Raw genomic sequence first — 26,987 nt, 5'->3', positions numbered from 1 at the left:
AGCCGTGTGGTACAATTTTGGAAGAACAAAGTTGAAGGTCTTCATCCCTCATCCAAGAATTTTATACGCTTTTTCTCCACTAAGCATTACATATCATACAATCACAATCTGAGAACATGTACCTATAATTCATCCCAGATTTGTTAAATATGACTATCTGTTTCTATAGGTTTAAATGAAACCCTTAACAACTAGTAACTCACCCAAAGCATAGCCCCTATTCAGGTCCCCTCTGAAAGTATAATGACACAGAAATGGTCCCACTGAAAACAGAAGAAGGAAGATAAAGAAACAATAGATAGGCTTGGTTCTAGTAAGATGGGCAGACCTTGGAAATACGGTGTTTTCCATCATTTTAGAAAAGTGTAGCTGTCTGGCACAACCATAGTCTCTTCTTTCTCAGGAAGCCACTTTTGGTAAGTATTTTGAGATGTAGGGTGAGCTACAAAAATGAGCTTCTCCTCTCAACCCAGGCCTAATCAAGAACCAGGCTGATCACAATCACTCTCTAACCTGTTTATTTGAGAAAGCAGATTAGACTTTGACTTATTTTTCTCAACAACCAGCAGTGGCACAATATTTGCCCATCAAATGGCATCAGCTCTGTGAGTAATTATCTTCTTCAGCGGTGTATCTATCCCTGCACCAACTATGTTACAACCATGAACAAAGATGCTTTTAACACCTGTATCATTTCAGCAAGTGAAATTAGCTGAAACTCAGTGCTGGTTGAGTTCTTCCTTCCAACCTTGTACATATCTGCCTCTCCAAGCCAGCTCTGGGCAAAAGTCACTGTGTATTCAGATAAAATCCTTATGTCAGAAATATTAGAGATAAAGCTGACCTATTATGGTAACAGACAGGAGGACTTAAAAAGCAGTAATAGTCAAAGGCAGTTTAAAAAAAGAAGCCAGAGAAGATTTAGACTTCTGGCTATATGTTATCAGTGAAACTACTTTGGGACTCATGATGCCTTTAGCTGAATCTCTGAAGCTGATCCTCTGTCTCACTGGAATTAATGGAAGCCTGGAACCCTCAGCTGTATTTTCAGTCAATGGCATTTCATTTCATATTGGTCAATATTTAACCTTTAATGATTTTTTGACTAGACACGTGCTTGCTGATTCACTGCTTTGGATAAATGCTGGAAACCTCTAGCAGAAACAGTATAATGCTGCTGAGATAATCTTTGTCCTTTGGTTTCCTGTAACCCCTCCCCAGCCTCTGATTCTCTGTAGCGCTTGTGATTTGTAGCCCAGCAATAGTCAAGTCTTCATTTACTTCATGCATATGCACTAAATTAAGCCATTTCCCTCCCATCCATATGGTAGTCTGATATGCACAGATGTTATTACAGAGTTCTGTGCCACATAAAAACCCAGCTGTAATAATAATAAAAAACCAAAACCACCAAACCACCAAACAAACAAACAAACAAAAACCCCAGAGATAAAAAATTCTTTTACTTCTCTTTCAAAAAAGCAAAACAATAGAAAATAAGCCCATAAGCAACTGATTAAACGTTAACAAACCAATGCAACATCTGACATCCACACAGATAAGGGAGAGAATGTGGAAGACAAAAGAAAAGGATTAGTATTGAATTAGTTCAGACAGTGGCAAGAATTAATTTAAAAATGCTAATATTTATGAAATAGCAGTTGACAATAGTTTTTACAGTCCTCTAAAAAATAAGCAAGCTCTTATTTACTAAGGTTTCTTAAAATTCTGGGTTGTAGTATTTTTTAAACTGCAGTGAAGGAGTGAAAATTTCAGAATCTCTGTGTTCTATAGGGCAAAGTAACTAATTGTGAAAAATATCTTTTTTGTAGATCCTTTCAGTATTTTGCAACTAACAATAAGTCTAAAACCATAGCTCCTAAACCTGAGTTCATCTCAGAGGAAGTTATTTTTCTCTTCAGTACTGATTTTAATTTTGTTACATTGATATTATAATCAAATCTTGCAAATCACTGCCTATAGTTCCTGATAGGCTGAAAAATCACACAGCACCTATGCTAGTTTCTCAAAATTTACTCCAGTCATCCACACAATTTGGTGCCTTACTGACAGTAGTGCCAGTAGTTCATGTAGCCTTTTGGTTTGTTTTTCTTTGTTTGCCTGTTTGGTGTTTTCTGTTCTCTTTAGAGACCTAAAATTAGACGTGTTCTTTGCTTTGTAATTGAAATTGTAATTATTGGCTGATTACAACTTCAACTGGCATGTGGCTGCTGGACATCAAGTTGATAAAAGCAAAGGACCTCCTCCTCAGGTATGCGTGTGAAGAATCTTGGGGTTCTTTTTCAGTGACTTACACAATAGCAGGTCTTATTGAATGCGCATTTTGAAGTCACTCCAAGAATCACTAGCACAGTAATCATCAAAAGCAGGTTTAATATAAGCAGGTTGGATCTGGTAAGGTCCAACCAGATAGTTAAAGCACAGAGAGAAATATCACACTAAAATATAAAATCAGCCAACTTAAACCCAAAATTACCACAAAAAATTATCTATGTGGAGGCTGCAGTCAGGGGGAGGGTGAGTAAAGGGTAAGTATAGGAAAGAGTAAGGATAAAAAGAAATAAGGATCATCACCATTCAGTCACAAGGTGGAAACCCACTCTCCCCTGCCAGACATAGCCTAGGATTTTAACCAACAGTTTAGGTCTAAAAGTTTAACAGCACTAAAGCTTAACAGCACTGAATCGATAGCTTAAATTAAATAACAATAGATTCTATGGAATTTTCTGTAACCACAAGAGTAACTCATTTATAGGCCTGACCTTCTTATGAATATGATGCTTTTAAGAATCTCAGAGAGCAACACAGCACATTTTTTGTAGCACATTCCCACTTGCACACACACAGACCTAAAGAGCACATACAAGGTGTACTCCTGTGAAAAATTCCCCTTAGGCTAAGTGAAAGAGTCGTGTTGGATGGCTTTGCACCCTCTCAGTGGGCAAAGGATTGAGCCTTGGGGAGTGTGGGGATATCAGCCACTGTGTCCCAGGAGAGCTCAGAGTCCCACTTAGGACCTCTGCTTACAGGGTCACATGGCTGTAACCATAATAATTTTCCATCCTGCCTGCAATGCAGGTTGGAAAGTTTCTCTGAATGATGGATAAAAATGTCATTCCACTTGTGTTGTTACTCAGGAAAGGAAACTAAGTTTCCAAGGCTTTTGGTTAAAATCCAGGAGCTTGTTAGCCTAAATTGCTGTAGGCAGGCAGTGTTTCTGATAAGCTCAAGAGAAGCTGACCCCAGGTGCTGTTTATCAGGGTCGAGGCCTAATGGCATTTCTGAGATCATAGTGCTGCCCAGGACTGGGAAAGGGAGGATTCACCCCCACACCTATTTATACTACAGTTCCAAAAAACGGAGTGGAGATGCCCCTAGTTGTGTGCGCATCTGTGTACGTGTATATGTGTGTGCGCACCTGCATGTGAGAGACAAGGAACCCTTTGAAATTTGCGTATTTATTAACATCTTTTAAACAGCCAGGATGGAAAGTTTATTCATTCTGTAACTCATATTGATCCTAAAGGCATAGCTCACTGTTTGCCAGCTAATTGCACGTCATTAGTAAATCAATAAAACCACTTTGGTCCTGGTTTGCTTTAATTATGTAAAATGAGCAGCTTTTCCCTGTGATAGCTGAGCTACGGCATCTTAAACTCACATATTTGGGGATCAGTTAAGAAGTCCTAAACAAAAAGGAAATTCAAACTGAGGCAAAAAGTCTAGACTACGTATTTCGGGCACCTACATCATTGGTCTCTAAATAGATACTCTTTTTCTTAGAGATATTTCACTGCCTGCTACTGGAGTACAATGTTCTTGTTGTAAAGTCATAGAAGTCACAATATAAACCAGAAGTTCAATCTTTGTTTTTGGAATTAAAATAAAACTTTTGAATTTAAAAAGGAAGAGTATGGGGTCCTGGTCTTGAAACTGCTACCCTTAATACAATTAAGAAAATTAACCCCCAGAAAAGCCAAAACCAAACCAAAAAAGAACCAAAACAGAAGGAATAAACCTTGCAATTAATGGCTCCTAAAATCAGGATTCTTAAACTTCATAGCACTGTAAGAAATTAGATTTCTGAAACAAAGAATGCATAGAACAAGAGGTGGAGAAGCAAAGTCAGTGTTTGGAGCTGCAGAAGTTCCTACCATGTTCTACTTGATTTTGCACCCCAAGACAAGTATGAACTGTTTCAGCTGAAGCTAAACTAAGAAAAATCAATGGCAAAAAAGTAATGCCTCAATTTTACCCTAATTTTCCCCTGAATAACCGCCTTTTAACTTGTCCCTTAACCACAGGGTAAAATAACCCTTTCTTGTGACAAATCGCTAAATTTTCTAGGATAAAGGTATATGTTAATATGAAGATTAAAAAAAAAAAAAACCAAAACAAAACAAAACCAAAAAACTATTCATCATTTCCTTTAAGGACTCAGATGACATACAGCTGCACTATCATGTAAGTGAGTTCTACTGAATTGTAATCATCTGAGCAATATTCGGCTGACAGTGCACAGTTTCTTTGTTACTATTATGTAGTGTTTGCATAGCGAGAAAGCAATTAACACATTTTGTGTGCCAAAATTTGTATAACCAAGAGGACATTTGCTCCAGAGATACTGTAACATCAGTCAATTAAATCAGTTTGCAACCCTCAGATACAACAGTCTTTGTTTTTTCACTATAACAAAAACACTTGTCACTGGACTCCTTCAGTTTCATAACCTGTGGGTTTAGGTCTGCAAAGATACATGGAACACCTGAACTCCAGAAACAACATTTGCATCTTCAAAGAAGTAATAAAGTCCATGAGTTATTGAGAGGGAGGTATAAACAACCTCACAAGTAAGCTGGGAAAGATTAGTGTTTGGAAAATAAAGGTCTCCAAGATGGAAATATGTTGTAATGTTTCATTATAGAGATCATCAGTGAGAGCAATTTACTGCTGCTAAAGCACACAAACCAAGATAAACACTTGTTTTCTTATTAAATTTTAATATCAATTAATTTAGTAAGTTATCTTTCTACTTTTTTATCACTCTGCTTTAAACAAAGTTTTAGCCCTTAAAACTCATCCATAATTTTAAGGTGTTCTATATGTAAAAATGTGATGCTTGATATAACAGGACCCCGGGTCACTCTTGCAGAATCTATTTCTCCAGAACATTGCTCCTGGAAATCCTCTGCATTAACAAAGAGCGTCACTCCCACAGAAGATGCCAGAAGATGCACAGGCTGGAAAACACAGGGCAAAAGTCCATCATTGTTTCCTTTCCTACTTTTAGCACATGGGCTAGCTGCCTATTATCCTAACAATTGCATCTCAGAAGCACTCCATAATCCAAACGCTGAGAGGAATATAGAAAGTATTCCTGTGACTTGGTACCATTTGTGAGAAGGCAACCAGGAAGATGAACAGAGGAGCAAAGATCTGATATTCTCTGATTCCTTCTTGAAATAACTGGCTGAGGTGGAACTATCCACTGTGTTCACACTGAGAGTAAACTGTCCAAAATCACAAATATTCTGTTCCAGGCACCACCAATAACAGAAAATTATTCACAACTTCAGCATCAGGAAATTAAAAAGCTAATGAAAGCCCACAGTGTGGAGCACAGAAAAACCCAGAGCACCACAGTCTGAAAAGGCCAACAAACAAGTCAAACAATAGTTTAACCCCCTTCCTTCATACTGTGACTTTGAATTGAATAAGAATTCTGACTCAAGTATAGTCAAAGTGATAATTTCTCTATTATACCCAAATACGAATGGGTGAACAAAGTAGGATAGCTTGAATTTTTTCATAAACCCAGCTTCAATATGCAAAAGGAAGAATAAAAAAAGGCTGTCTGGACTAAATTGACTCTCATAAGAATTTACAAAATAGAAAGATTTTTCTGAAATGCAAAATGGTCACCAAGAGACAGAACTTTATCAAATATACACTCTTCTCAGAAAAGAAAATGGATGTCTTCCTAAGGGTAATAGATAAAATAATAATATAAAAGAAACCCCCAAAAAAAACAAACACCAAAACAAAAGCAAAAAACCTAATGCAAAATAGAAAACTCTTTAGCTGAATCAGATGCTTTCCACGCCTTAAAACAACTTCAAAAAAGCAAACATAGCTATATGGTTATCTCTTTCTGATACTTTCAATCTCACTTTCATTTAAATAAAAAACAGAAAATGAACAGTATAAGCCCAGCACTCCAATTTTATTATCAGAGCATTGCAAGATATTTTAAATTTAAATACATATCTTCAATCTCTTCTAAAAATAATACTTTCAATCTTTTGAAAGAAATGTTGAAACTCAGACAAAAGAAATTTAAAAAGACCAGAGGAAAGATAAGAAAATTAATCTGATGGAAGACAGCAAACATAGCCTGGACCAGCCAATGGGATCAGTGAGGTGAAAGACAATCTCATTACAAATCCCTAGACCCCTATAAGGATTTATGTCAGATTTGGACAGGTTTCTTAAATAAGTCATGCCTCAGTTCTCCACTACTTAAATGAGAAACTAAATGCCTTCGTTTCAGGGATTAAAAAAGTTAGGATAATATAATTAATACTGTGGAAGTACTCAGAAGTTACCAAGCTATGCAAGGTATTGCTGCCTTTAAGTATGTCATAGCAGGCCATCAGAATGCAATGCAAACTACCTCCTATGACAACAGGAGAATGTGGAATAATGAACACAGAACTGAGGACAACTCCTATGATGACAAGTACAACTAAATCAGCTAAATAAATAATAAGAAAAAAAGAAGGTAGTATAAATCAGTAAACAAAGTAAGCAGGGATAATTTAGAGATACATTAACATTCTACTATCCACCTCTTCCTCCTCCCTTCCAGCAAAATTGTCTTGAAGCACAGGGACACTGACATTTCCACTCATGAGGCAAATTCATGTATCTCTTGACTACATATGAAAATAAAAGCAAATAGCTGTACTTTATTTATGAGCATAGTACTTTAGGAGTAAAAAGCACTCGGATTTGTCAGACAAATGGCATATCTTCCATAAATCACAGAAAGCAAAGGTAGAATCAGTCTCATATATTGGCTTCTTTGTACCATCCAGTGGTTTAGATCAATACACCTTTCAGTGCAGGTGCAAAACCATCTGTTGGTGAATGATAAGCAATTTAGGGTCTATTTCAAATAGACAACTGGCTAAATAGCCTGAGAAACATAGTAACAGGTAACCTCAAAGTTATCTCTGGAGGAGAGCTTAAGGCATATTGCATATATGTCCTGACTCTGTTATTTCAGAAACAAAGAACAGGTCAACATATCATTTTCCATCTGACTTCTAAGATCCCTCTATTGCAGTTTTATTCTATACTAAGCTGGTGAAACTTAGTATTACGAGAAAAAAAATTATATTACAGATGCCTTACACACATCACTTTGCATAGGCAGTTTAAAACAATATCTCAGAAGTATTGACCTGGAGAAGATACCTGGAGAAGATGATAAAAATTAAGAGTTATGTTCAAAAAAAAAAAAAAAAAAAAAATCCAGGCTGTTAGTACAATATACTGCAAAGATTAATACAGCCATGGTTTAAGAGTGACTGTCAGATTTCCACATAATACTTTGGCCTAATTTCTAAAGAACTTTATCTGGCCACAGAGAAACTGAGATTTGAGCTGTCTTGAAAATCTGACTCAATATTGTTGCTCTCAGAGAGAGAAACATAAACAGAATTAACTTATTTACAGTCTGAAACAAACTGCAATCAAATGCAAAGTGAGAGATCTATTCATTATGACTGAGCTGTATTCACTTTCATTATATCTGAATTTACCTAATTGCTTGTATAATTCCATTGTTCAAAGATAAGTAGATTTAAAAAGTTGAAATATAAGCATTAAGAAATGCAAAGACTTTAATGCTATAAATAAGAAAAATCCAATAGAGTGCTACGTCAGACCCAGTTTTTCACATCACATTAGAAAATTGCTTTCATCTGTTGTTTAAAAAAAAAAAAAAAAAAAAAGAAGCTGATAAGTTTGTTTCCTCGTGATAGTTAGATAATGGAATAGATGTTGAGTTTTCTTCAATTTTCATTTTTATACTCAATAAAGTATTTCCTTAACAATGTGCCTGTACCAGAGGAAATGAATGGCACACCAGGATACCACTCAGGTTTTTTGCTACCTGAAGAACCACTCCCTTAACAAACTCCGGATACAGTCTCAAGAAATGATTGAGGACAGTGCTTCTTTATTTGTTTTTTGTGGAAGAGTCAATTGACTTGTAAAGATAGCAGGCCTGAAGAAAATAAAGGTACAACACAAACTTGCTATTTACACTCCAGAGAGTTTTAAAGAATTTAACATATCTCATGTTGTTATTTTATGCAGAAGTAGGAGTAGATGAAGTGTCAGTAGAAGAAGGGGCTCAGCTGACAAAGTGGCAGCTTGAATAGAAATACAAAGAAAGATTTAGAGGTTACTAATATTCTGTTGGTTTTAGTGAATTCATTTGGATTTTTGATGGATTTCATGTCCATTTTAGGGCCTATTTTTCACAGATAGCAAATCTGGCCTCAGCTCTAACTCTGAATACAGCCTGTTCTGGCTGTTAACTATCTAGCCTATTCTGCTGCTAAAGAGAGTGAGAGCAAAGACACAAGTGAGTAGTCTTTTCAAGGTTTAATTCAAGCCCTTTGTCACAGCTGCACTAATTAACTGCAGAAACAGACACAAAGAAGTAGAAAGACAAATTTGGTGGTATGGAACCTAAACACAAGTCTAAGTTTTCTCTGTTTTTTTCCTCTGGGCTGTGTTTGTCTGTTTCTCCTCTGCTGTCTCTTGTTGGATAGTCCAAAGGGATTTTTCAGTCCAGCTCTCAGTCTAGGAACAGTCACATTAACTTGTCAGCAAGTTTCCACAGATTCCTCCAGCAGTAGGTTTTAAATACACAGACCCCATGAGTTACTGCCACTGAATAGAACTGCACTTCTTTTAGGCTGATCTCTACTTGAAAGAATTGTTTCAACTCTGGGAATTTTTTTTTCCTCTTTGAAAAAATAGCACCCACCAAATATATTTTAATATTTTAAATTTTTCCTGCAACCTATTATCCACTTATATGTGTTATTATAATCTGGGATGCCTTTGATTTTCTTGCTCATCTCAGACGTAGTGATTCATTATGAATACGTAAGTTTATGTGAGTACATTGCTATGATACATGTAACTGGAGGTGAGTGTTACCAGTCAGAGGCGTCAGGCTTGGCTGTGATCCCTTTTCATTAAACTATTCTGGTTTTTGCAGTTTAGAGATTAATGAACTGTAAAGATACATATTGCAGTCTAGTGATTTCTACATTTTTTTTCAAAACATACAATATATGTAATTAAATTCAGAATAATTTCCTACTAATTCCATAGTTTGCAGCTATAACTAGGTTCTAGTCAAGTTAAGCCCTACAGTCTCCATTCACTCTTAAAAATCAGGTTATAATAAACAACCTCATGAAATATGCATAATTGCCTTTATAAACTTAGCTCCTTGTTAGAGAGAACTGTAGCCTCAGACAAAGCATGCACTTGCCTGTACTCTTAATCCAAACTACATTTCAAATTCTTTAAAGAATAAGTGTGACAAATGTAGCAAGAGCTAATAAAACCTCTTTGTCACACAAACTGATTTGAAACCTTTTCCTGATATCTACTGTGTCCTAAGGTATCTCTACAGAATAACATAATTAACAGAAATTAACAAATTACATTGATTTCTTCTTAAAAGCTTATGCACTTGTATTAGCAGAAATTCTATAAATAGGTTCTCCCTCATATCCTGTCTCTTTCACAAGTTGATTAACTTACTCTCTTTTTCTCTACACAGAACCCTCACCTGAATTTCTGAGGGTTTTTTTTTTTCATTTCTGATTCTCACAGTACCAGAAGTATCCTTTTCCTCCACTACTGAAAGTTAAAATATTATTTTTAAAACTTGCTAACACAATAAATTGAGTTTTAACATTGCAAAAGGCCAGACTTCCTGGAATTGAAGCTTTTTGGTTTTGCCTTTTACTTTCCAGGAAGGCAAATCATTACACTGCGTCAACATCCAGTGCATTTGCAGAACCCTTTCTCTCTCACATTAGTGATATTCTCCCCTAATTGAAGACACAAAAGCTCAGTGCTGGAAATGTCTACAAAGAAAACTCCCATAGAGGGGAACTGGAGAGACAGATACTGTCATGACAGGTCTCCAGGGGTTGGACTTGATGACTCTTGTGGGTCCCTTCCAACTCAGCTTATTCTATAATTATGTATTTCGGTGACACTGGGAGAGGTTTGGTTTGGATATCAAGCAAAAATTTTTCACCCAAAGGGTGTTTGGGCACTGAAGCAAATGACCCAGGGTAGTGGTCACAGCCCCAGGCCTGACAGAGCTCAGGAAAAGTTTGGACAACGCTCTCAAACATATGCAGGATTGTTGGGCTGTTCTGTGCAGGGCCAGGAGTCAGACTCGATGATGCATTGGATCCCTTCCAACGCAGCATACTCTGTGATTCTATGATATATGCCACTGCTGGGGGCAGGCATTGGGCTGTGCTGGGTCCCAGGGGAGTCTGGGCTGTCCTTGCCAGGACTGGGCTCCCCAGGGGCCCCATGGCCAAGTGCCCATTCCTCACCGTGTCTGAACTCCAGCCCCAGGAAAGCTGCTAGGTAAGGGGCTGGCAGACCTAGGCAGCTACTGCTGGACAAGTAGAGCCTCCAGAAATACTGGGCTTCTGTATGGCAGCAAACCCTCCCTATATCTGGGTTTTTGATGCCTGTTACTGTCATCACCCCAGTCCCACACAGGGCTCTGCCTACAGGGCACAGGGCACAGCTCAACTTACATTAGGTCACCCTGGAGAGTATCCCACTCCCACTGCTCCCTGATGGTAGCCTCCCAACCCAAGTATTTCTCTGCTTTCTCCCTTTTACCCTCTCAGTACGCTGAGAAAACAGTTCAGTGTTCAAAGGCTGTTGCATATTTACAGAGAGTAGGAGGATTTTACAAGTCCCAGCTATGGAACCAAGTTGCTGGGCAGCACTTCCCAAAACAGAGGTGATAGTGGTGGCAAGTCAAGTTGCCAGCCTGGCAGTGTTGCTGTGTATTATTTGGTTTCATATTGCATTTCATTTTTACATTGGGTTTTGTAATGGTTTCTTCTGTACTCCCATGTTCCCCTGGAAAATGTAACATCCCGTTTGTCCCTGCTCATCTCCCACATTGTTTCCTTCCTGGAATGTAATCCAACTCTATTCCACTCCCACCTTATCCGTGATTGGGTAGTGGTTTGTCCCCGTGTTTAGCCCCTTCCCTGGATATAAACAGACGTAATAGGTAGAGAATCCTTTTGGCTCCTGACCCAGGCTGGGGCAGGACCACGGAAGAAAGACTGAATAAAGCCCTGGTTTCACCCTCGGTTCAAGTGCAGACCTTCCTTTGCCATTGACGAGGTCTCTCTCTCTCTGCTAAGGGAAAGGTTCTTGGCCACTCCTAGGTTTGGGGACCCTGAGGAAAAATCCTCCTAACTGTGGTTTGTCTCTCGAGCTAGCCGGACCAAAAATGGAGCTGTGGCTCTGAGAGAGAGACAAGCCACATGGCAGGAACTGAATGGTTTGTGTCAAACTGCAGAGCTGATGAGAGTAATAAAAAAAGTTAAGGTAGTTTTGGGCTTGTTCTGTTATAGAAAGAATGGTGCTTAGATGCATGGAATGAATTTTTCCATTTAGGATAAATGCTTTCCATGTCTAACTCTGCTGGATACAACGAACTGTCAATATTCATTAAGGAAGTGCTTAAAGGAAAGACTGAGGAGGTTAACAGGATAACAGTTCTGTAACTGGACCCTCTTACTATTTAAAGAAACGTAGTTCATGTCAAACTTCATCCCAAAAATTTGTCAGTTCATTTGTCAGTTAAGTAATCTAGTTGTCAAAAGCCCTGAGCAGAAAATGTAGCATAACTGAAACCCTTTAGTGTCCTACTTACAATACTCAATACTCCATTAGGACTCGTGAGAAGTTTGCTGAGATTTCATCAGAGGTGGACTTTTTTACAAGTTTGTTTGTTTGTGGGGTTTTTTTTGTGTTTTGTTTTGTTTTGCCAAAACCTAATCTTTCTAGATCAGATATAGCTATTGTTCTGTGTGCCCTGCTCCCTCTCTGAAGAGGCTGGTTGTTTACTTGATGTTGAACCTTTTCTTTCTAAATGGTAATGAATAATTGCCCTGGAGACAGAGATTATTCAAGAAAAGGAATTTAGAACAGAAAATGTAATGAGAGTCTGCAACGTCCCGCGATGTTTGTAAAAGATGTTCTATAGCTAATTCTCTAAGCAAACCTCTCAGTTTATAAATTTAGAACATTTCCATTTCCTCAAAATGTGCATACTCCAATTTCTTTGGAGAGCATGCTATTACTATAACATGTATTCTATGTGAGATTTTAATTGAAAATGTAATAGAAATTTTAATATTCTGAATGCATAAAAATCTCAACATTAAAATGCGATCAGTGACACTTACAAGCCTCTGGCCAAAATGCTGTAGTCACATCCCTTCCTATCTTTCTTTCCCTCAATTTCTTTTCTCTCTCTTACAATGTAGTGTAAAGATAAGCTAATATTAATTTACAATGGAACATTTCTGTATTAGAGATAATTTGCAGGCCCTGATTTGCGTTCACATCTTCTTGCACTTTATGCCAATGGCCTTTATGGATTGTAGCTACATTGGAAAATTCATGCAGTACAAAAGTGAGAGATTTCTAGCACATTAAAACTAGAGTGATTCCTCTTGCTCTATTTGTAGGTCAAAGGGAAGTGACATACAGTTAAATTGGAGTCAGACAGAGGGCAGTCAGAAACTACTACAAAATTTTGCTATGGGAGGTGAAACATATTCTTTATCATTAATTAATTCTTTTCAAGCCCATCCTACTCCATACTTAACAGTATGCACACCAAAAATAATTTGTGCTTAATTATGTCTGTCATCTTTCCTTGGGTCAACTAATTTTTAATTGTACCCTTAACATTTCCAGTAATTCTATTGCACCCTCCTTTTCTCAGACTTTGTACATTATAGCTTTTCTCCTTGTAAAAGTTTAAAAGTTCAGCAACAATTTCGTGCTGAACTACTTTAATTATTACCTTATGTCCCTTGGTTTTATGAGATATTGACTTTCAATCAGAGGTTCAGTTATAATATGATTCTATAACGTATTCTGAAGTAGGAAAAAAAGGTTAAAGTAAGATCCTTTTCTAAGAATTTAAAAAAAAAAATCATTTATATTCACGGATGTGCATGTTCCTATTTTCCACCTTAAATAGAAGATATTTTTCTATTCACTGGTGAAAGAATGTCAATGTTAGAGACAAAATTAAGGTGAGAAAGGTAGGTATTGGTCTCTTCACCAAAGTAACGGGTGATAGGAAAAAAGGCCTCAAGTTGCACCACAGAAGGTTTAGGTTGACTATTAGGAAAAAATTGCTCTACCAAAAGGTTTGTCAAGGATCGTAACAGGCTGTCCAGGGAAGAGGTAGAGATGTCATTCCTTGAGGCATTTAAAGACAGGTAGATGTGGCACTGAAGGACATGATTTAGTGATTGTCTTGTTAGTCCTCTGCTAATAGGTGGTCTTGATGATCTTAAGAAGTCTTTTTCCATTTAAATAATTTGTGATACTGTTCTGTGGTTCTCTGAACCAGTCAATAAAAGGGCAAAGCACAAGCAGTAGAGAAAAAAAGTCTTATCAGAAGGAAAGATGTCGGCAGGATGTTAAAACCTGAATGCTTTTGGGTGCTGGTTGATTTCACTCTACTAAATAAGGTCTTGAAGGTTCAACTGTGTCATTTCAAGTTGCTGACATGCCAGATTGTCTTCTCTGTTTCTGGTCAGAGACTACGGTCCATCACCCAGCTGTGCCTGGTCCACTTCATGATTAACCTTAAAAGCTTTTGGCACTACTGGGATCTCTGGGGAGAACACAGTACAAGACTGAAGAGGTCAGAAATGCAGTAAACTATGAGATAGGTGGACATCTCTACTATGGAAACCAGTTCTCTCCTGCTGGTCTGCTCCTGCCACAAGATTTCTGCAACAAATTTTGCACTTTCTCATGATCCTCTAACTGACTTAAGGCTTGGCTTTCATATTTTGCTTCTCCAAATGCATCTTTTGCTGTTTAGTGAGGAGAAAAGCTGCAGAGCTTGTCAATCATCGACACTGTGATGAATAAAAGGCACAGTTTCATTAATTTTACACATTTGTTTTATGTCCGTCATATACCATGGAGTGGGATGTGAGTATTTGCCAGATTAACCCAGATCCATTCCTACTACCAAAAAATATTTAGATGGAAAATAAGACAAATTCAGTCTGGTAAAATTCAAAATCAAATAACGAATTAGCAGATTGATGTTGCATATAGTTAAAGCCTTATAAAATAAGGGCCTTGTTACGCCTGTAAAATCATGACTCAGACCTGCTACTTGGGGTAAGTAGAAAAGAACTATGAGAAGGTGACTCAGCTGGAATAGGGGTAGAGAGGCATGAGAGACGTGCTGTGTGACTGCCACACTTCCACATTGTGGTGTATGGTGGTTGGTTGTGCCTTAAAACTGTGTAGCTGATAATGGGCTAACTGCTTAAAAAGACCTGGGTTTTGCAATAAAGCTGCTCTCCTTTGCACCTGCCTAGGGACTCTGTATTGCTTTGCTTTGTACAGATTTAGAATAAAATACAAAATATAGAATTATAATATTTGCCTTTTTTAAGTGATTTCCAGCGTACCTTCTGCATTTAACGGAGTTAATAACTGACAAGGAGAGTTCTATATTCTTAGACCTGCATGCCATTTTTTTCAGAGAAGTGACTTCCTCTGTAGTACAATCCCTAAATGGGAATCTCTGATTTGGAGAAACTTATGAACTCCTTAATACAGTAAGAATACTACTGTGCATGAAGCACCCTGGGGACTTCCTATAACTTAGAGCATTCATAATTTCTTTTAATTAGACTACTAACTTATGTTCCTTTTATGAATGTAAAGCTGTCTACCATGGCATAGGTTTTGCAGAGCAGAGAGGTTTCTAAAATGCCATCTAAATCTTCAGAGGGCAAATAGTTAGCACCCAACTAATTAGACATTCAGACATAAAAATGAGCTTCTTTTTGATAAATGTGCTGCTGAGTAAAAATTGTGTCATATCTGACCTCATCCAAGTTCAAGGCTTATTTCCTTCTTATTTAAATTTAGAACGAGCTACACAAAAAATTCAAAGGTAAGTGGAAAGATGAGGTTTTGTTTCCTGGTGGTTGACTGACTGCATCAGATAATCAGACAAACCTGTTCAGAATGGGAACCAGCACTGTGGTCTGTGGTGTTGGAAGACTTCTCTCACAATTGGCAGGTCTCAAATGAAACGCTGGAAAAATATTTTTTGAGGGATGACCATCACTGAGCTAAATCAAAGCACAGGCAAGCCCTAAAGAGGTTTTACCAAGTAGCTGGGTGGTAGCTTTGCCAGTGATTACAGCTCTGGACCTACCTCGAGCAGAGGTGGCTTACCAGTTAACGGATGTCAGTGTCCTGGAGGGTGTGGAATGTCTAGGAGATTAATTGAATCCAGAGCTTTGTAATCAAACTCACTTTCTCTTCAGTTGTTATCAGCACCACTGCAAGGCCTGGTTGCTTTTTCCACTGTGATACCTACTGACTGCTCTTTCAAAAACAAAATATGATGATGCAAAGCTCTAGATTGTAGATAACGTTAGAACTCTAATATTATAGATGTATCATCTGTACTTCAGGTTAGGAACAAACCTGTGTGATGCAGGTGATCACACAGATCAGATTGTAATCAGCAAATATTTGATACAATTCTGAGGATTTTTAAATTTATTTTACAAACCCCATAATTTCCTCACCAGATAGGGAAGGCATGTGCACTAAGGGACAAGTTAAAGAACATAAATTCCTGAGAACAGTTTTTACTATAGGAGATCAAACCATGGGTCAGTTGGAAGTGGTGTTCTCATAGGCTTCATAAAGTGCCTTGTTAAGGTGCAATTTTTCCATAAGTTGCTTAAGCACATTTATGGTTATTGATGAAATCATACACTTTTTGACAGTAACAAAATAGGGAATACATTTTCCCTTTGACCAGAATCAAACTTAAAATGTTAGTCCAACACATACTCCACCCTGAGGTCCCTGGTTTATTGTAGAAGAAACACGTATGTCAGGCTTCATTGATATTTATAGTTCTGCAGATTATTCTAGATGACATTAATATAATATTCAATGGCTTTGGTAGGATGAGATCCATAATTGTAACAAGGTGTTAAAAAACATGACCAGTTTAAATCCACAAGGAACCTGATGGAATGTAAAACAACTGAGGAGATATAGTTCTGAGCTGTATATATCTCGCTATAAAGAGATATCTCATATTATAACTTCACATCTCTGAGGAGTACCTACATATATGCTTGTTAATTTATTCTGGTGGAAGAAATTTTATTTTCCTATTATTTAACATTTTCGGAAGGTTAAAATGGCAGAATTGGAGTAAAATGGAAAATAATGGTCCCAGTTACACTTTCCTGCCTTGACAGGAAGGGATAGCAAATGGTAGTAAGGTCTAAAAGACCACTGTAAGTGAAAGGAAATATGGAAATAAAGTAAATTATTCTTTTATTTTTATTTGTTGCTAGGTAGTATGCAAGCTCGAAAATTATTAAGGAAAATATTAGCAAGATATTTTTCATTAAAGACATAATATTGAAGTCAGCTGCTGGAAACAGAGAAGCAAACCGTGTGTGGGAGAAAGCAGATGTGCTCCCTCTCTGCAATGTAGGCTGAGAGAGCTGTAAAAGGGTCTGTAGTCTTTGCAAACATGGCCAAGAGGTCACAAGCACACAAGATGGAATTTAGGAAGAGGCCCTTTTCTGTTAAGTATAACTGGCAGATGTTGTAGAGGAAATAATGTGACATACAAGAAGGTAAGGAGGACAGCGAGCTTGGGGAACAGTTCTGCAACTATTCAGCCATTGCCCTGGCAGTGCAACAGAGAAAAATGCACAGTTGTTGACAATAAAATAGAAGTAATTGCATAATAGGGACAAAACAGACAAAATACAGATCAATTTATTTAATATACACAAAATATAATTGAAATTTCTGGCAAAGGAATTAAATCAACAACCTTCCAAAATGGAAAAGAAGGTTAGAGTTATATTAGTATAATATTTGCAAACAGTACTGCACCACACCCACAAATACTGATTACAAAAAATGGAAAAATGTGAATGTTTGGTTAAAACTCCCAGCAAACACATAAAATTGTATGTAGGATGTATATGACAATGCATTCAGGTCTCTACAGGCAATCACATCAGCCAAGAAAGGATCAGATGAGAATTTACAAAAATAGTGTTACATTCATGCACACAATTAATTACTTGTCAAAAATGTGACACGAGTGAAAGCAAAGGCTGACAGACAAGCACCAAATCAATATCTTTCAAACCACCTGTGGAAAAAAGACAAGTATGATTAAATGTAGTGCTCTTGCATGCTACATGGCCAAAATTTAATTTTTTATCTAAAGATGAAAAGATGAAAGTTCAGAAATGCTCTTATGTCCTTTTAGGTCTCAATTCTCCAGCTTCTTTTCTTCTCTACATCTACTTTACTATAAAAGCTCAGTTTACCCTTTTTTTTTTAGCAAGATCATGTTCCAGTCTAGAAAGAAGACCTTACATCAGGCAAGGCACAGAAATGCTGCCTTGAGAAATACTGGCAGAAATACTGGCAGAGAAATGCTGGCAATGCTTTCTTCTTATTAAAAAAAAAGGGTTCTTCCAAACTGAGGTAAACTGAAAATAGATTTTTGATGTTAAGGACAATGTGGAAGATAATGTACAAAACAGGCAAAAGCACAGCATTTTTTGAACGCATTATTTTTTTCAAAATATTCACTCAGCGTTAATTAGAGCTCAAGCTGTTGGCTTCCAATCTAGAGTTCAGACTCTTTCTCTCCCTTTGCCACCCACCGCGGCCTGTTATTTCCATTATAAACACCCATAAATCTCACCAAGTCTAATGGGCTTATTGCAGTCCTACATATGCATCAAGGGGAGGATAAATGCCTCTACTTGTGCCTGTAGATACCCATAATTGTTTAGTAACATAATGAGATAATGTTTCTAAAACAGCAAAAATCAGTGGGTGTTTTTCTACAGCCTTTAACATGATTTAGAGAGCTTTTCAGATGAAATCATTCTAGATTTCAATTGTGGTTACTAGTTTATAAAGGGAAAGTAAAGGCAAACTTCCACCTGAAGACAGAACAGGCAGGGAATAATGGAGAGCATATAAGAACTTTCTCCCCATTACGCTGAAGAACCACAAAAAAAAAAACGCTCTGTCACCAATAAAGTGAACACATAAATGGATCAGTGAATTTGAAGATTAAAAGGTACAGAAAAGGATGATCCAGAGAAGATTTTTTTTTTCCTTCATGAAAAATGAACAAAAGTACTTGTTTCATTAGATTAGAAAAGTGAAGGATGAGGAGGAATAGGATTGCTGTCTTTAGAACACAACAAGGAAATGAACACAAGGGAGAGAAAAAACCCATTTGAGCTAAAGGAGTACTTTGGCACAAGAACAAATATACATAAGCTGAACATGAATAAATTTAGATTTAATTTAGAAATGGGCTCTGAGACTTCCTGCCTATCAGATTTGGAAAAGAACTTTCATTGAAAATAATACAGACAAAAAGACCTTGAATACTTATAAGAAAAATGAGTAAGTTTTTAAGAGTTGAATAGCATAGTGCTGCAAGAGATTGATTTCAAAACCTAGATGCTTCTTCCCCAGCTTGTGTTCTTGTTTCTTCTGCTTTTTCTACTCACTGTGGAGACCTCACAAAATGGACATATAAACCCAGAAAGCAAAATACTTCCCAAACAACTAGGACTTAGTGAGACACACCTAGTTATGAGGGATAGTGGCACCACATTTGCTATAAAAGTGCTATGAATTAATAACATATCAACTTGACCTGAATATAATACTGAGAGAAAGAAAGAAAGAAGAAAGAAAGAAAGAAAAAAAAAAAAAAAAAAAAAAAAAAAAACCCAAAAAACAAAAACCAAAACCAAAACCAAACCAAACCAACCAACCAACCAACCAAACAAACAAACAAACAAAAAACAACCACCACCCACATAAATTGTGTATATCTTGGTAATTCTCTTAGTAACAATTGGCAGTATCTCATTCTCAGGCCATGACAAACATTGTCCTGCTAACTGAAAAAATTACTTTCAGGGTCAGTAGGATCTGGCCCAGTGCTTACTAAAACAGCAAGTGCATCTCTTAATACATTTAAAAGCAGATCAAAAGAAGTAGGGCATTTTGTTGGCAGTAGTTCCACTTACTGGATGTCATCAAATTGCTGATATTTACCATTTAAAAGACATGAAAATAATGATAAGAGTTAAGTGTTCTCTAAGTACTTAGTGTTAGCTTTATGCTATAGCTGCTTGAAAAGACACAAATACCATTAAAACCCACCAACCGAACCTTTATAAATTACTGCTAAGTGTAGAAGTTAATTGACTTTGCATTTTCAGCAAGCTCTTTGCCAAGTAATTATTATTTATCTAACAATGGTTTCAATGCAAATTTATGATGCATATTTGCTATTAATCTGAAGTTGTTGCAAAATACAAACAACAATTACTTTCTGAAATTACCACAGAAAACAGAGAGAAAATAGTTTTGTCACTGGTTTACACATTTAATTTATAAAAAGAGAAACAAACAAACAACCCTAAATATTACTGTTTCTCAGCCTTCAGTGCCAAATTGCTATGTTGAAAAATAATGAAGCCAAGGCAAAGAAAAAAACATTTATTTGTGTACCTTGCCACCAAAGCAGATTCATCAAGGATCCGTATGTGCTACAGTATCTTAGTTTTCCCTCATGCTTCTCAGCAATAATCCTGGGAAAGCTGCCATATCTCAGAGTGTTGTACTTCCTAGACAAGGGGATCAGCAGACCATGGAACATCAAACCTTATTTAGAGGAGACAAATACATTTAGAATATTAATTGTCTCTCTATAGAGGGGAACATTCGGGGGAAAGATTTAAAATACTATTGGGAATGATTGTTTCATATAACGGATTTTTTTCCTGGGAGACTACACTCCATAACCAGCACTTATCTCATTGGGTATAATCTTTCAACAGCATTGAAGCTGTTATATAGAGATGTAGCTCTTTGTCTCCACCCTTTGAGCTACTCCAGCTTTACAAATTACACTGATCCCCACCAAACTCAGCTGTGATACATACTAGCCAGGAATGAAATTCCAGTCAGAATTTAGATGGGGAGGGAATAATGACTTGGGACCAAAATTAATGGTAAGGAGAGAAAGCTCGTCCTTAAAACAATGGTGTAGGTAAATAACTTCAATATATTGTAAAGGTAAGAAGACACATTCCGTAACATTTTTAGCAGATCAGTGACCTAAACAGAAATCCTTAGAGTTCGTTTTGGTCGAACCTACAATACGGGAGCAGGAGGGTCAATGTTTGAACTCACACTGCTGTAAATACAACCACAGGGACTCAAAGGCAATACCCAGATTCACCTCGGTACTGTGGGAGCATCCCTCTGGGGGCTGTGTTCCTACACACTTGAGGCTGGTGCACATACCTGCTCATGCTGGCAGGAGCAGACGCACACTGACCCATTCACCTGCATGATTCTCTTTCAGCCAGGCCAGGAACTCTGCCTTAAGAAAATTCAGGGAATTACCCCAGTGAAAAGCTTTTCTTCATTATTTATTTATTCATTTTCTGCTTAGATATCAGCTGTCTCCCTTCTCAGTGCACCTGCTCTGACCTCACTATAGATACACCAGACACTACAAATCTTCTTGGATAACATAAGTGAAAATTCCATCTTGCTGTTTCTTGGAATTATTAAACAACTTATTTTGCCACTTAAAAGACTTTGTTACATTTGAAAAATTTCTAACTTACCTTAGCTATTACATGCAAAAGAAAATTAAAAAAAAAAATCTATCTTATTATCTCATTTCTGTCAGCCTCTTTGCAATTCCAATTTGTCTGATCAAATAACTACCTTTTCAATGGGCTGTAGTACCCTAAGTGATACCTTCATGTTACCTAGTCAGCAAAAAGACAGATTAATTTTACAATGCAGCAATCATCTCTAAAACAATATCTGAAAAGTTAAATTCTTGAGGGATGGATAACTCAAGATACATAGCAAAATCTAACCCAGGGATTTCAGTGTACTAGGTAAATCTATTGAAGAAGGGAAAAAAAGGCTGCATAAAGTCTTGAATAGTCATATTTCTATCAATATATCCATAATGTAATATTTATTAGTGGCACAATTCATGTCTGACATTACATCATTGAAGTAGCTTTGAATTTGACTTTTATATACAAATATACAGTTATACGCAATTGTACACAAACCAGTGAATTCACCACTCCATGCAAAATAATAAGCACATAGACTAGGTGTGCAAACTGAAACATTTTTGTGAGATAAACGCATTCAGCCACAGGAAACTAAAACTCCCTGTTTGGGGGCATTCCTAGTGCTTCACTCTTTGGTATGAGAAGATACATTCTACCAGCATCGGTCGCACTGCTTTGCCAGATGAAATCCAACCATTCTCTGAAAAAAAAAACCCCAAGTAGAACACAGAGCATGGCATGCAAGATAATAATGTAGTATGTGAATTCTTTGAGAGTTTTAGCTGGCATTGGAGACAAGATATTGATTAAACTTCTGTTTTCTCCCTGAAACAACAACAGGACATATCTCAGTATTGGTAATTCATTAACATTTCTGATGAGTTGGCTAATTGAACAACAAGAGGGGACAAGAGGAGGCTTCCCTCACTTTCTCTTGCATCTATACATGCAGGGCTGGATGCAGGCTGTGAAAATTCTGTTTTAAATAACGCTTCCACAAGCTGGAAATATTTTTTCTCTTCTTGGCTTTACATAATGTGAAGTATTTAATAACTTCATCCTGGAAAAATGTTGCTCTCATCTGGAAACCTTCAGACAAGTGTGCTTTGGTTCCTCAGCCAAACTCACTGCGTGAAAAGCTTGGAAGAGAAGTTTGTTTTCTTCTACAAGTTTATTTGTTTTTATTTCCTGAATAGCAAATACATAGTACTAACAAGGAGTGCTGGACAATCTCCCTGGCATTAATATATGTAGTGCCTATTCACCTGCATGTTAACTAAAATATTGAGTCCAGGTTAACTTCTACTTTGCAGACCCTGGATGTATTTAAACAATGTGAAAGGAATTCTGATGTACACTATGGCCCATTAGAGGCTGTAGGTGTTATAAATCATATCATATGAAAAAACCTCAATATTTTTCACTGTTACAAGGACTAAAAGATGAATGTAAATCTTCCTTCTGCACTGAAATTAGGTTTTTTTTGGTCATAAAATATTATGTGAGTTATTTTAGAAAAATAATGGTATTAGATATAAATATACACAGTAATTTAAGCATTGTCTAAATCCCTATAAGCTTAAAAAAATCAGCAATACGCTCACAGTACTGGGATTTGACTTGGCCAGTGCTGTAACTAGGACTAATTTTTAATCATAACATAATTGATGCCATGTTTCTGGGGTGATTTAATTCAATGTCAGCATTATAGAGAGAGATGATTTGAACATCAAATTTTTTCAGGCTGCTCTTAGGAAGGTCTGAAAGACTGAGGACAAAAAAGAATGAGATCATCTGAACATATGTTTGCATTCTGTTTAGGGGGGGTCTTGCACCATTTCTAAAATATTTGAATAGAGAGCACAATGGTGTAAGGCAGAAGCAGAATGCTGAGCTAATATTTTGAATAACCCACTGACTTTTCTGTCAGTGTTTCAGCTTAACTCCCCTGAAGCACAGGCCAGGTTTCTGATTTGTTAATAGCAGAATTAAACCACAGGGATACTGTTTGTAAAACAGGTGTTCAGATGTCCTTCTAAACTCCCAGAAAGAGGGTACCATTCAATTTCTTAGAAATTACATAGTTCCAGTGCATAGCTGCTGTTGAAGCAAACTCTGTAGTGCACAAGTATAAATAGTGTATTTCTCCTGAGCTTGTGATGAGCTGATTGATCATCAGCAGTTTGTGAAACAGAAATCTCTGGACTGTACCCAAAGAAAGCCAAATCCTGTGCCTTGCTTCTAGCAGCAATTTTTTTATTACTATTTTTCCTGAAGATATTATTTGGCAAATCCACAAATCTAAAATTAAATCTTATTTTTGCAAGTAGACCTACTTAATGCTAAAATAAGCTGAAATTATGTTAGGTGATTATCCCTGGGTTTGTTTGGTTTTTTTGTATGCCTGTGAAATGCAGCACTGGTTTAATACATTGCCATTCCTTCATTCTCAGGATGTGGTAAATAGTGATGGGCCAGCTGGCTTACCCTCAGTGAAAAATTTCTGTACAGATTCAGAACTAAGGCCCATTTTAACAGCTCCCATACTGCTTCTACCAGTTTTAGAGGTTTCCACCAAGTCTTTCTCACCAGGATACCCTTCCGCATGCTCTACACATCTTTGCAAAAGATGTACACATTTGCAAAAAATTGGACCAATATCTAGACCCAGATACTCCTGGCTCCTGGTTTAGCACATCATCTCTCACATCAGGTTTTCCTGGAGTAAACACCTATGTCTGAGGGGAGCTATGGCAGATAGCCATAAACTCCTCTAAAGGAATAATGAGAAATGAGGACTGTGTGTCTTATAAAGCTCAGCATGATAACTCTGGGCAGATCTCATGTACTCCAAAAAAAAGTCATCCTCACCCCATGTTTCTTTTCTTTTTGGGCCAGAGGCATTAAATGGAGAAATGTAACTCGTACATATTTTTCTGACAGGGAAAGTTTGTGAAGAGCTTGTATTATGGTCCAAAACCCTATAAATCATATTAACACTGAGACTGACATATGGCATAAGGCATTTATATTTATGTGTTGGCTTCTTTTTCTTTAGAGATGTTTATTGTTAACTGAAACCCAACTAGAAAAGGTACTATTCCTTTTGGGATGATATCTACTAGTTCCAGAAAAATATGACTGCAACATGCAGGATGTGTGTTTCAATATGTTTTATGTTGTCATGGTATGCTTTTATATCTGCATGTATATATATATGTGTGTGTATATATATATTTATATTTATTTATTTATGAAAGGAGAAAACCATATAGGGTTTCCAAGAAACCCTCTTCTTTTTTTGACTTTTTTCCCTCTGAAAAAAATCTAAGGGCAGAGAAACATGGCCAGGATTTAATCAAATTTGGGACCTGCAGGAGGAATGAATGCAGGAAAACTAAAACCTTAAGAACCATTGTGATTACAGGAGGTTGGAAGTGTGAGTGCCCTTGATGAGCTCAGCTATCGTGATGCTACATGATGACTTTCAACATAACCAGCTTTTTCTAGAAAGCAATTTAGTTGTTTCTGCACAAAAATCAAGCTGCTTGCTGGGTTCAGATTTCATGATGGGTTCTCACCAAGACAAGTAAAGTGGACCAACCCTAAGTGCTTTTTGCCATCATGAAGAAATACTGCACACTCAAGAAGACTATTTGTTGCTTGGATTTTTTTTTTTTTTCCTCAGAAAGTCACTCCACAAAGCAGATGTTCTGATGATCTAAACATCTTCAGCTGTTAAAAGTAATTCATGAAGACTTAAATTACAATGGCACAATTTGTATCCCTTTCCTTGCATGGTGGCAAGTGGTGTATCTATAATAACTCTAATTCAACCTGTCACACAACTGCTTAACTTCATCTGGATTTTATATCCTGCACATTAAAAGAATGATCCCATTCCTTTAATAACTTTAAGATGTAAAAGATAAAATCAGATATACCCGATTTGTGATCCTTTGTAACACAGTGTCCCTGGAAGTTTAGAAATCAGCCAGACTGGTGCTCAGTTTTCAGTCTTGTTTTATTCTACTTTGTTCACTGTCCCTTCTTTGAGTTTTGAGTGATATGTGAAAGCCCATAAAACTGGACGAAAGATACACGTAAGTGGTATTTGGGTTTCATTTCTAAATGCGGACTTTGCCCTTCTGTGGATCTGACAAATGTACCTCTCTCTCTGCCAGCCATTTCCTCTGGTAAAGCTTTTAAAAGGGCTTTTACCAATCACTGCTGGCATTCCTAGAAAAAAAAGCCTCTGTGCAGCATGAAGGGAAGCACCTGAGTGTTTCAGTAGCATCTGCCTGAAGGGATATGTCAAAGAAGAAATGTTCAAACAACAAGATTTATTAAAGTAAATGTCCAATATCTACCACAGAAAGCTTGACATCGCTTACCCACAAAGCATTTGGGAATATTTCCTTATTCTCTTTCTCACTCTTTTCTCAAAATTTGGATTTATATGTAGAAGGAAGGGATGATGACTGAGGTCTGATATGACATTTATCTTCACAAGGGAGAAGACTAATAAATCATCAATGACATTACCACAAGTGAGTTCTGAGGTCTGCTCACAAGTGAAGATAAATGACATAACAGACCTAAGTCAGCATATATTACATGAAATGTCTAATAAGTCTCACCTTCAACATGGCTGGATTTGATGAAGATGACTGAACTTATGTTGCATTTCAAATCCACCATCTAAGGAAGAAGAAATTAAATTTGCCAGCTGAATAAAATCACCACTGAAACAACCTTAGTATACATTCCAGCCTCTTGCCATGCTACCATGCTATTGCTCTGCAGATCTACAAGGAGCCATGTGGTAGTAAAAATCAATTTAAAATGCCATTACAAAACAGTGTCAACTCACTCTTCAGCATATGAAACATACCTGACTTTCATGACTTAGGCAATGTCACATGCTTACAAAGCCATGTCTGCATGTTCCTGAAATATGTACCAGTAACTTTTATTTTAGGCTTTGCAAAGGATGGCTTATTTTCACAACAGCTTGTGTCCTTCTGTAGGGTCAGTGGTAGCAGCATGGTTGAAAAGCTGAGAGGTTTTAGAATTTCTAATTAGTTAAAAGCTACAATAGTCATTCTAGAAAATGAGATCTACAACTGAGATATGCCAAAAGCGTGTCTAAACCAGGCACTGACAGTGGATCTTTAGGCAGTGCGCCATAATAAACTGGGCAAAGAGATTAATGTTTCTTCTGGGTTTTGAGCAAGTGATGACTGAGAGGGTTCCTGAGCTGGACATAGCATCTGGGCCATCATGTTGAGGAAGTAGATGTTTAATTTGTCTTACAGTATTTAAAAACCAAAGTTGGATACTAACCTTAGCTTATTCTGGTCATCCTACCAAAATTCTGCAGTGGAAGAGGCTCATTTGCAGATGAAATTTGTCTTGTGTGGAATTTGCTGGTCTCAAAACTAGTTTCTGTCAATTTGAGAGTAACACAGTTGAAGGTCTTTGAAGAGTAATGTTGCAAAAATGTACATCTGAAATTTTGTCCAGATGCATAAATCATCATGCCATTACCCTTCCTCACACAGTCTTGTCCAGTTTACAGATATTAAAATGTCTCTAAGTTTATTGTCAGGTTTTAATCTAAAAATCTCCTGGAGTTATATTCCACTGAGAAATTATTTCCCCGCAATATTGTATTTCACATTAATTCAATGTACTTGTAATCAAGTGCCCTCAGAGTAGAAGATGGTCTGAGTGGCATAAAAACGAAAGAAAACAGTGCTTTTCTCGTAATGTATTACATTGTGGCCATATTCAAAATTAGCAAGAATTCAGGCAAGTGCTAATCAAGGTATTCAGCAGCCTGCAAGGATAAGAACAACAGAAAGTAAATAGTCTCATGAGCGTAAAAGTGCC

At 37.1% G+C, this 26,987-nt stretch overlaps 1 long non-coding RNA gene across 1 annotated transcript; it reads right to left on the bottom strand.

Moving 5' to 3' along the window:
* Positions 1-5,139: 5,139 nt before the first annotated feature.
* LOC120749419 (uncharacterized) lies at positions 5,140-20,870 on the bottom strand. Its single transcript, XR_005699652.1, has 3 exons — positions 20,794-20,870; positions 19,996-20,148; positions 5,140-5,261 (listed from the first exon to the last, which is right to left on the bottom strand). It is a non-coding gene; the product is annotated as an uncharacterized LOC120749419 (long non-coding RNA).
* Positions 20,871-26,987: the final 6,117 nt, after the last annotated feature.

The sequence above is a fragment of the Hirundo rustica genome, chromosome 2, assembly GCF_015227805.2.
Source record: "Hirundo rustica isolate bHirRus1 chromosome 2, bHirRus1.pri.v3, whole genome shotgun sequence".
Lineage (NCBI taxonomy): Eukaryota > Metazoa > Chordata > Aves > Passeriformes > Hirundinidae > Hirundo > Hirundo rustica.
Note: the sequence above shows the minus strand (reverse complement) of the source record. Positions and strands in the feature narration are given on the sequence as shown.